The 10,358-nt window shown below is 31.4% G+C and overlaps 1 pseudogene; it reads left to right on the forward strand.

Annotated features, from left to right (window-relative positions):
• The first annotated feature begins 4,351 nt into the window (after positions 1-4,351).
• On the forward strand, positions 4,352-6,203 carry LOC111290395 (protein DETOXIFICATION 49 pseudogene; annotated as a pseudogene).
• The last annotated feature ends 4,155 nt before the right edge of the window (positions 6,204-10,358 follow it).

Below are 10,358 nucleotides of genomic sequence, written 5' to 3' on the forward strand. Positions count from 1 at the left end.
GCTTTGCTTTAAAAAGCATTTTGGAAATTGAAAATATAAAGGAGCAATCAATTGCCTTCTAAGTGGAATTAACTACTTTGTTTGAAAAATTACTATTTTTAGAAATGTAAAAAATTGTTTTTTTTTGTATGAAAAGTTTGATTATTCAAATGAACAAATATGTCTATAATATTTTAACATATTTTCAATAAAAAAAAATCTTTAATTAGAGCAATACAATCAAAAAGTTTACTCTCTTCTTTCTTCCACCATTTCTCAATTGAAGGCAAGTTTCTTTAAAATTGTTTGCTACAGAAAATTTTGTTGAAGACATAGTATTCCATTCTTACCAATGAGTGCTTAGTAGTTTGTTTTATTAATGTAAAATAAAAGTAAACAAAGTTTCATTATATCTTGGAGGTGTTTCGATGCACTTTTTTTTGCATACTATAATTAGTTGGAGTGACTTTTGCAACTCGCCTTAAAATCATTTTGATCATGTTTGAAGGTTCATATAATTCAACTCCAACTACACAAAAAGAAGGCTACACGAGGATCACAATATCTAAGTATTTGCTAGTTGATTTTTTATAATCTTGTACATCATTTATTTTCTAATAGAATATTTCTACAAATCAATTTTTTTTATATATAATTTGAATATAATATTCGAACAATTGATTCAATAATTAATGCAACAAAAATGATAAAAAAAAAATTGAAATACAAGATACATGCACGCAAATAATTGTAGGTTAAATTTCTAAATAAGTATTTAAGAGTAAAGTATATATCGATTTAAATGTGGAAAAAGTCTTCCATGCTCAAAACGATAATGGTGTAGGGGAATAAAGAATTTGTCTCTTTTACAATCTTTTTCTGACCTATTCAAACAAAATTGGTGCTGGGCATGAATTAATACTTGGGATTCAGCCGATTGTGGATTAATCAACTATCACATCGTTGCTAGACTTCTTAATAATGATGTATTTTCTCTATGATTATAGGGAAGCCATTCTAATTCTCTTTGTTTTATCATTTGTTTTCAAAATTCAGACATTATACCATTTTCAAATTTCAGATAGTAATGCTTTTATATATATATATATATATATGAATAATATTATAAATGAATTATTATCCTATATTAAGTATATATCTGAATTAAGATTAATAAAGTAAAACTACTATGGGGTTGATATTGAGCTAACGGTTATTATTCATCCATCGGAGGAAAAAATGATCAAGATTTAAATACCTCTTCCTCATGAGGACGGACTTGTTCATATATACCAAAAACATTAACAAGTGAATTCAATTTTGTTTTCACTTCTATATAAAAATTAATCATAGAGTAGATCCACTTACACTATTCATTTACATGAGTGTAAGTTTTACATTATTAATCATTAGATCAAAATTAATTTTATAATTAATTTGAATCAAAATAATATTTTTAATTTTAGTCATTTTGATTTAGGGTAAAAAAAAAGAGACTTAATAATTTATATATTTGTACTGTATAAAATATTAATAATTTATATATTCGTATTGTGTTTTATATAAAAATTACATGTCACAATTTATGTCGATACGAAAATATAAAATATATTTTTTTATTTTGTCAAACTTCATATGATTTTGATAAAATTTTAAATCATATCATATTTTTTTTTTTGTATTATTTTCATATCATATTTTAATTTTCAGGTTTTATGCTAATTTAAGTAGATCCATCCTCTTAATAATAAATTAATATATATTTGATTGAATTAATTTTGTGAAATAATTATATCTCTTTCTTCTTAGGTTGAAATTTTAATTTTTCTATAAAAATTAAAATTTGTAATTTGTAATTAATGATCAATTTCACTTTTTTTCTATTTAAAAATATCAAAAATTGAACTTTAATCATTTGAATTAAGAATTCATTATTTTATCAACACACCATCACAACTGTTAGAATAAAGTTTAGAATTTACTAGTCATATATAAATATATATATATATAATATGTGATTTTCTATTTAAGTCTTTCGGCATTGACCCGGCCATGCATGCTGTTTTTCCCTTGGCTTTTCCCTACTTTGTCGTTATCATATATTTTTTGGTCTTCTATAGAAGTAGAATTAAGTATATACTATACTTATTAAAAGTCAAGGTTAAGCTTCCAAGGGATCCACTGAAAAGTGGAAGACCCCCTAGCCACAAAATGAATTAAAGTTTTTAATGTAAATTTCAACAAGGGGCAAAATTAAACAAACCCAAAAATAGCTAGAATGGTAGTGGGACTTCATCTACAGGAAGAATGCATTCGCATAGACTCAGTTTAAGGGTAACACTTTGGAAAAGAAAATGGGAACTCAATTTTTGGATAGTCAAGTAAGGTATAAAAATAATAAGCTCTAAACATGCAAAGAATTCCAAACTTTCCATTTGTAGAATTTTCCACACGTTTCTAATGACTACGGCGTTTTCTCTACGTAGTTTTTGGGTCAAAATTAAACGGTCCCAAACCATGGGCTCAGGCTCATGCTCTAGTCGTAAAGGGCTTGGGACGGAACAGTTATAGAAAACTATACCTACCAACCAACCCACTCATCTGTGGAAACATCACTGCCAGCCACTTGATAATGTTCTTTGGTTTATAGGATCTTTGTAGTGCAAAAGCAGGGCTTCATTCAAAACTCCCCCAACAAAAGCTGACTTGACTTTGGTAATTGCCAAACACTGTAGACACAACCCCAAATGGGTTTTGTAGTACATGCCCCCTTTGAGTCCCCCAACGCATTGTCCTTTGCCCTTTACAACACCAACAACAGAAAACAATAAACTGAAGAAAAAGTTTCCCCTGAGGGCCCTCCCTATTCAGAAAGGGCGTTAGGGAGTGCCAATGATCTGAAATTGGTACGGTCTTTCCTTTCTTTCTAGCAGGGCATATACTCTGCATTCACAAATTCAACAAGAAATTATCCCATATCCCCTATCTTTCTTTTTTCCTTTTTTTTTTTTTTTGGTTTTGTAATTGGCGTATTGTCGGAGAAGAATGAGAGACTAATGGACAATAGCTTCTTTGGACTGATCAAGAAACTGTGGTGTTAAACAACTAAACTGGCGCAATCGATAAGCCGTTCAGCCACAGCGGACAATTTAAGGCTGGCAGAAGGTTATACATTAATCTTCCACAAAAGATACGTAAAAATTCTTTTAGTGTCGAGACAATGTTGATTGTCCTGTTACGCTTTTTGCACATTGCAAAAAGCGTCATGTTTGAAAGTCCAATCCCCTATTTTGTCCTTGGTCTCAGGACATTCAGCCAGCAATTGTGTGCTACAGCTTCTACCCGAAAAACGTCCACAGTAACACTTTTGACTCCTTTCTTATTTTAAAATCCTTACAGTCGATGCATATCTGTTTCGCAAATTCCTTTATTAGATTGCTAATATGAATTGAAAAGTTAGGTTGATGACATTTTAGAGAAACATAAAGAGAGTCGTTAATCTCGAATCTTAGTTCACAAAGTAATTATTTTTTCTTTCTGGCCTCTACTCCCATGTGCACCTCAGGCCGGCCACAATACGACAATTACGTGCTTACAAAATTATAGTGGGTTAGTAGTCTTGGCTTACATTACGTATGGATTGAGGGGAGGAGAATAAAAAGAAAAAAAATAAAAGAAAGTAAAAGAAATAGAAAAATAAATTTTTTATTTAGATAAATTTTCAAAGAAGTAAAAATTCAATAATTTTTAGTTTTTTTTATAATTTTTATTTTTTTAAAACCTTAATTTGAGGGAAAAGATAATAAAAAAAAGTTTAAAAAAATTTATTTTTATAAAAAAAATTATTATATTCATATATTTATTGTAATATTAGACTTGATTATATAACTAATAATTTTTTATGAGTGTTTTATGCAATATCACAATTTATAAATATTTTATAATTTTTTAAGTTCTAATAATAAAACAAGTCAAATTATTATTTGAATAAATAAATTAATATATCTTACCATATTAAATATGCTTAATTTTATTTAAAAAAATTTGTTTATATAAACTAGATAGTATAAAAATATATTAATATATTATATGTTATCTTATAAAAAAAATTATAATAGAAAAAGATATTATAATAAATTATTTTTTATTATTTATTCAAACAATAATTATTAAAATTTATTTATTAATTTTAAATATCCAAATAAAAAACACATATTTTATTTTTATAGTTTTTTATTTATACATATCCAAAAATAACGTTACTAAAATGCGTATGAAGTTGAATGCAATTTGAAATCCTGAAAGAGCCGTCCAACCCACCTCCAAAAACCTACTATAAAACCCCTCTACGCCCCCTTCTACAACTCCCCCCAAACTCTCTCTTTCCCTCTCCTCAATCTCTCGGAGCATTTCACTAAAACAAAAAGATGTGCCAGCTTACATCCTCTCATCACTCCTGCAACTGTAATTCAAACGTTCCTTACCTTCTCTCAATCAAAGACTCGGGAGGGTCCAACATTTACAAACCGTTGATCCCCAAAAGCCCAACACCTAAACATGAAGAAAAATGCAACTTAACAATCCAGACCCAGAAGCTAGACAGGGCCGTTTCTGTCCCTCTTGCTGTCAAGGAAGCCATTTCCATAGCTAAGATAGCTCTTCCTATGATACTAACAGGGCTCATGTTATACTCCCGGTCATTAATTTCCATGCTCTTTCTTGGGCGCCTCGGTGAGCTTGCCTTGGCAGGTGGTTCACTTGCCATCGGCTTTGCTAATATCACCGGTTACTCTATTCTTTCTGGTCTCGCCATGGGCATGGAATCCATTTGTGGACAAGCCTTTGGTGCCAGAAAGTATACCCTTCTGGGAATCACCTTGCAAAGAACGGTGCTTTTGCTTTTCGTTTCTTCGCTGCCCATTTCTCTTCTATGGATAAACATGAGGAGAATACTCATACTTTGTGGCCAGGATGAAACTATAGCCGCAGAAGCACAATCATATCTCATTTACTCTGTTCCTGACCTCTTAGCTCAGTCTCTTCTGCACCCATTAAGAATCTATCTTAGAACCCAATCCATAACTCTACCTCTGACATCTTGCGCCATTCTATCCATTCTTCTACACATACCAATTAATTACCTTCTTGTATCACACCTTAAATTAGGAATCAAGGGAATTGCTCTTAGCGGGGTATGGACTAACGTTAATCTTGTAGGCTCATTAATAATCTATATTCTCTACTTTGGAGTCCACAAAAAGACATGGGAAGGGTTTTCAATGGAGTGCTTTAAAGAATGGAAATCTCTGTTGAATTTAGCCATTCCAAGCTGCATTTCAGTCTGCCTTGAATGGTGGTGGTACGAGATCATGATTCTTCTATGCGGGTTGTTGTTAAACCCCAGAGCTACTGTTGCTTCAATGGGCATTTTGATTCAAACAACAGCTCTAATCTACATATTCCCATCTTCTCTAAGCTTCAGTGTATCAACCAGAGTTGGAAATGAACTCGGTGCAAACCAGCCCAAAAAGGCCAAACTCGCCGCCTCTGCAGGCCTTTATTGTGGCTTCATGCTGGGCTTTTCAGCACTTGTTGCTGCGGTAATGGTTAGGAACGTATGGGCTAGCATGTTTACAGATGATAAAGAGATCGTAGCATTAACTTCTCTTGTTTTGCCTATAATCGGGTTATGTGAGCTTGGAAACTGCCCACAAACTACAGGTTGTGGAGTGCTAAGAGGCACAGCCAGGCCAAAAGAGGGAGCAAACATAAACCTTGGTTGCTTTTACCTTGTTGGTATGCCGGTGGCAGTATGGCTAGCTTTTTTCGCAGGATTTGATTTCAAGGGATTGTGGCTTGGAATGTTGGCAGCCCAAGGCTCATGTATGCTGACCATGATGGTGGTTTTGATTAGGACAGATTGGGATTTTGAGGCTGAAAGAGCTAAGGAGCTGACAGGAGCTGTAGTGGTGGTTGATGACAGCAAAGAAGTTGAGCAAGAGAAGCCACGCAAAGCAGAAATCAAGGAGGATTCTATTTCTTCATCGGCCGATTTTGATCATTATTGCCTCGTTTAATTAATTTTTTTCCCTTTTTTTGAGTTTTGTCTAACCTGCTACCTGTTTAGCTTAAGGCCAAGGGAGGGAGAAAAGAGGGAAGTTCTTCAATTTTTGTTTCCTACAAGGGGCAAAACTGTCTTTTAGACCTTATTTGCTACTTCCATTGAAATTCAATAATAGACAAAATGACCAGTAAAAAGTTGAATGTCATGGGAAGTAGCAAAAAATATCACTAAGTATGTTGCCACCCACCTTTCTCTGTATTGTACCCTGTTTCTAGAGTTGTACACCAAACTAGTAGCCAATTTGATTCAAAGTCTAATATGGTTTTATTTATTTATTTGATTCTTGACTAAGAAGACAATAGTTCATTCTATGTTTAACAATCACGAGAGTGAAACTTAAGTTTCCGATTCGAAACCGAATAATTAACAGCCCATAATCGTCCACTCCACTCAATCAGGCTTGCACAAAGAGGAATGAATGTGCTTAGTTTTAAGTCCTTGAATGAGTTTTAAGTTGTCCAATTCAGCAAAAGCAGGCATGGAGAATGCCAGCTGCATCATCTACCAAGCTGACGACATTGCCCTGATAAAACGTATTTCTTAATTGCGTTGCATGGCACACGAGCAGAGACGCAGCCAAAAAGATTTTCCACAACACAGTGGGACATATATATGAGGCATGATTCATGTAAGTTAAAAGGCTTGAAGCCACTGAATTAAGCTTGATTCGGTCATTGTGTGAACCGATTTGCATTTATTTGTGGGTCTAGACTCTTGATATAAAAGAATAAGCTGCAAGACTCTTCAGCAATCCCATTGGGGAAAATTACAAGGAAATCACCATTAAAACATGATCATAGGTTTAATTACTTCCTAGAACTGTGCCTTGCTATAACTAACCAATAAAGTCTCAAATGATTTTTTAGTGTTGATGTGTTTTCTGATTTAGTGACTGGGTGTTTGCTCGAAAGTTACAGAGAGTAAATATCACCGACGCTCTCCTTACCCTTCTCTTTGTGACATCCAAATTAACTTTCCCTTCCTAATTTCAGCACACACCCAGACAGCAAATAAAAAACACATCAATAATAGCACAACTTGTATATAATTTATATCCAAATACTAGTATTTTTACCTTAGATGTAGAGAATTGTTCACGAGACACATTAAATTTTGCGTGGTATTTCACGCTATCCTTCAACAGATAGTGGATCTACATTAATCCTCTAATTTCAACATGTGAAATTTGTCATGACGTTAACAAACCTAACCTAGGAATAGCTACAAAGAGTAAGAGATGAAAGCATTAATTAGATTTGTTGTTATGCGAACATATTAAGTGTCTAAAACCTTGAATTTTGAGTTTATATCAGTGGAAGTCAATGAGTTACACCACTTATCCCCATTTAAGACGGCCGGCAGCTGTCTAAAGGACTTGGTCTCTCCCCTCCCTGTTGGGTTGGCATAACATAAAATTATAATGTTTGAATATTGTTTTTTGGACCAAATTTTAGGTTCTAGTAATTTGTAAATGTGTGTGTAATCCTAAGCTGGATATTGACAAGGAGCGGTACTTTTTTTTGGATCATGTAATTAATTGTTTGATTTAAATGAGAGAGAGAGAGTGGTAGGCCAACCATGTAAGCCTGAAAATGAGAGAATCTTTAAGGTGATAACCAAAGGAACATATGCAGATGCAGAGTGCAAGTGGCATAGACTCAGCTTGCAGAATCATTTTAATGGAAGTCAATCGAGCTGAGAGTGTGATGCTGAAGACAAAAAAAAGTAATAAAAACAAAGGAAACTTCCTACTTAATAACTAAAGTTGGGACCATGGGATCTAAAGTCTTGGAATTCCAAAATTGAAAATCTATCTGTTGATTTTGGAATTCTAGAAAGTTTTTATGCAATTATTCCTTAACTTCGTTGGAGCGTGTTAAGAAAAAAATAATAATAAGAGTTGACTACTATTGATTTAATTTTTCTTTATTTACCTCAAGACTAAAAACAAAAAAACAAAAAACGTCAACCCCCATTGAACAAAGCAAACAAGGAGAACAAAACAATGTTTGGATTCCTTCGACTTGAGAATTGATTCTACCCGTTCGATTTCCCACTAATAACCATTCCTTCGTAGAACACTAAAAATCTATTGCGCTATTGCAATTTTAGATAGCTTTGCATATATATAATTGTTTGATCATATTTCACGTTACCTTCATATAAATCATCAATTAATAAACGGAAACACCAAAACAAATATATATATATATATATTATCATTGAAATAGTGTTTTCAAAGAGGACACATGATACAATTACAGAAATGTGATAATGATTCATACTTACATGATAACGTTTACGTGGCACAATAATAAAACACACGAGATGAAAATATACATAAATAAAATATGTGTGGTTTGGCCATGAAAGTAATGATGCATAAAAGAAAGAGTAAATTAAGATACTTTCTTTTTTTTTTTTTTAATATTAAAGGGATCAAGATTTAAGAGGAATTAAAAAAAAAAAAAAAACAACTATTAACATCAAATGGCGTTATGAAAATTCAAACCATTTAAATTAAACTCCAGTGTCAAAGCACTGTTCCTTTTTCATAAGGAAAGAATACAGATACGTCAAACATTTTAAATGACTCACATCAAGTTCTATGATGAAAGCTTTGTACTGATAGTTCAAGTTACGATAAATTATCGTGTTCATGATTTCAAAAAATAAAAAATTAGTGTTCATGGGAAGATACAGAAGGCGTGACAAGTCGAGATATTTAATCTGCATTTCAATAAAGAAAAAAAAAATACTAAAGTTAACAGAGTCAATAATTATATAACCCATGAAATATAGTCTGCATTGCTGTTTTCAATTTTTTTTTTATCCATTAAATAAGAAATAAGAGATGAGATGGTAAGGTTCAAATTCTCATCTCACATACTTTTTTTAATTATTCATAATCATTAAATCAAGAAACTGAAGACAGTCAAAATTGTCGTTTATAGACTCATTTTCTATAATTTTGTTCTGTCAGACTTTGCCATTCTTATATCATTCCGCTAATTGCTTCCCAACATTTGTCATCAAAAGTTAAATAATTAGTACCTAATCAGGAATAAAGATGACTATTAATTTGTTAATAACACCCAAACTGCTCCTTAATTAAATTACAAATATTTATAATTATATCCCTTTGACTTCGCACTTTAAATTGCAAATATAATCAATGATTCATGGGTAAGCCTAATCTCCGGAAAACTTTATTATTTTTCTGGAAATATTTTATTATTGTCAAAATCAAACACATTCTATAATTTTCACCATCAAGGTGAAAATTGTACAAATGTAGAATAGGTATACATTGTGGCTAGCTTGCTAGGGTATCCTGTGTTTTTAAGGTAATGACAAAGACATAGCATGCAAGTTGGTTTCTCTTTTTATAGGTTTAATTTGTTAATTAATGCAAACACTATAGGCTTTCAATTGAAAATTAATAATTGATATCAAATTAAATGAAAAACAATAACACAAGTAATATAATAGTTTGAATTAGTATTTTATATATAAACTAAACAGTAAAATTTAAAATCTTGACTAGTAAATTTACACGCATACCACATATCAATTAGTTTAATAAATATATTGATTGATTAATTTTTAAAATTGGAACTATATATGGAACACATTTCATTCATAAAAACTAATTTATGAAATTTTAAGCTCTATTAATTTTTTTAATAACAATAATAATAATTAGGATTGGTAATGGGTTGGGTCGGGACGGGTTTTTGCTCGTCCTGACTCGATTTTATAATTATAAAACTTGAACTCGGCTCGAAATTTTTTTTTATTTTTTTATATTGGAACCGACCCGATATTGTATAAATCGTATTCGATTTGATCCGATCCGAAATTTATAAAATATTATTTTTTAAAAATATAAAATATTATTTTAAAAAATATAAATTATAAATATATAAAATTAAATAATTAATTAAAAAAATAATTTTTATATAATATCGAGTCGAGTTTGTCTAAAACTCGAACCCGATCCGATCTCGATTTTTTCTTAATACTATTCGACCCGATCCGAAATTCGATTTAAAAAAAATATATTGATCTTATAAAATCGGATCAGATCGAAATTTACCGAAAACGAGTTAGACTACTACTACTACTAATAATAATAATAATAATAATAAGACAAGTTGTCAATTAAGGTTTGTCTTTTACGGGAGATTCAGGATTTTTTTGTTTTAGAAAATATTCACTTCTAATATATATATACATATATAAAATATTGTCT

Source organism: Durio zibethinus, chromosome 11 (genome assembly GCF_047325235.1).
Source record: "Durio zibethinus cultivar Kanyao isolate XHJ-2024 chromosome 11, ASM4732523v1, whole genome shotgun sequence".
Taxonomy (NCBI): Eukaryota; Viridiplantae; Streptophyta; class Magnoliopsida; order Malvales; family Malvaceae; genus Durio; species Durio zibethinus.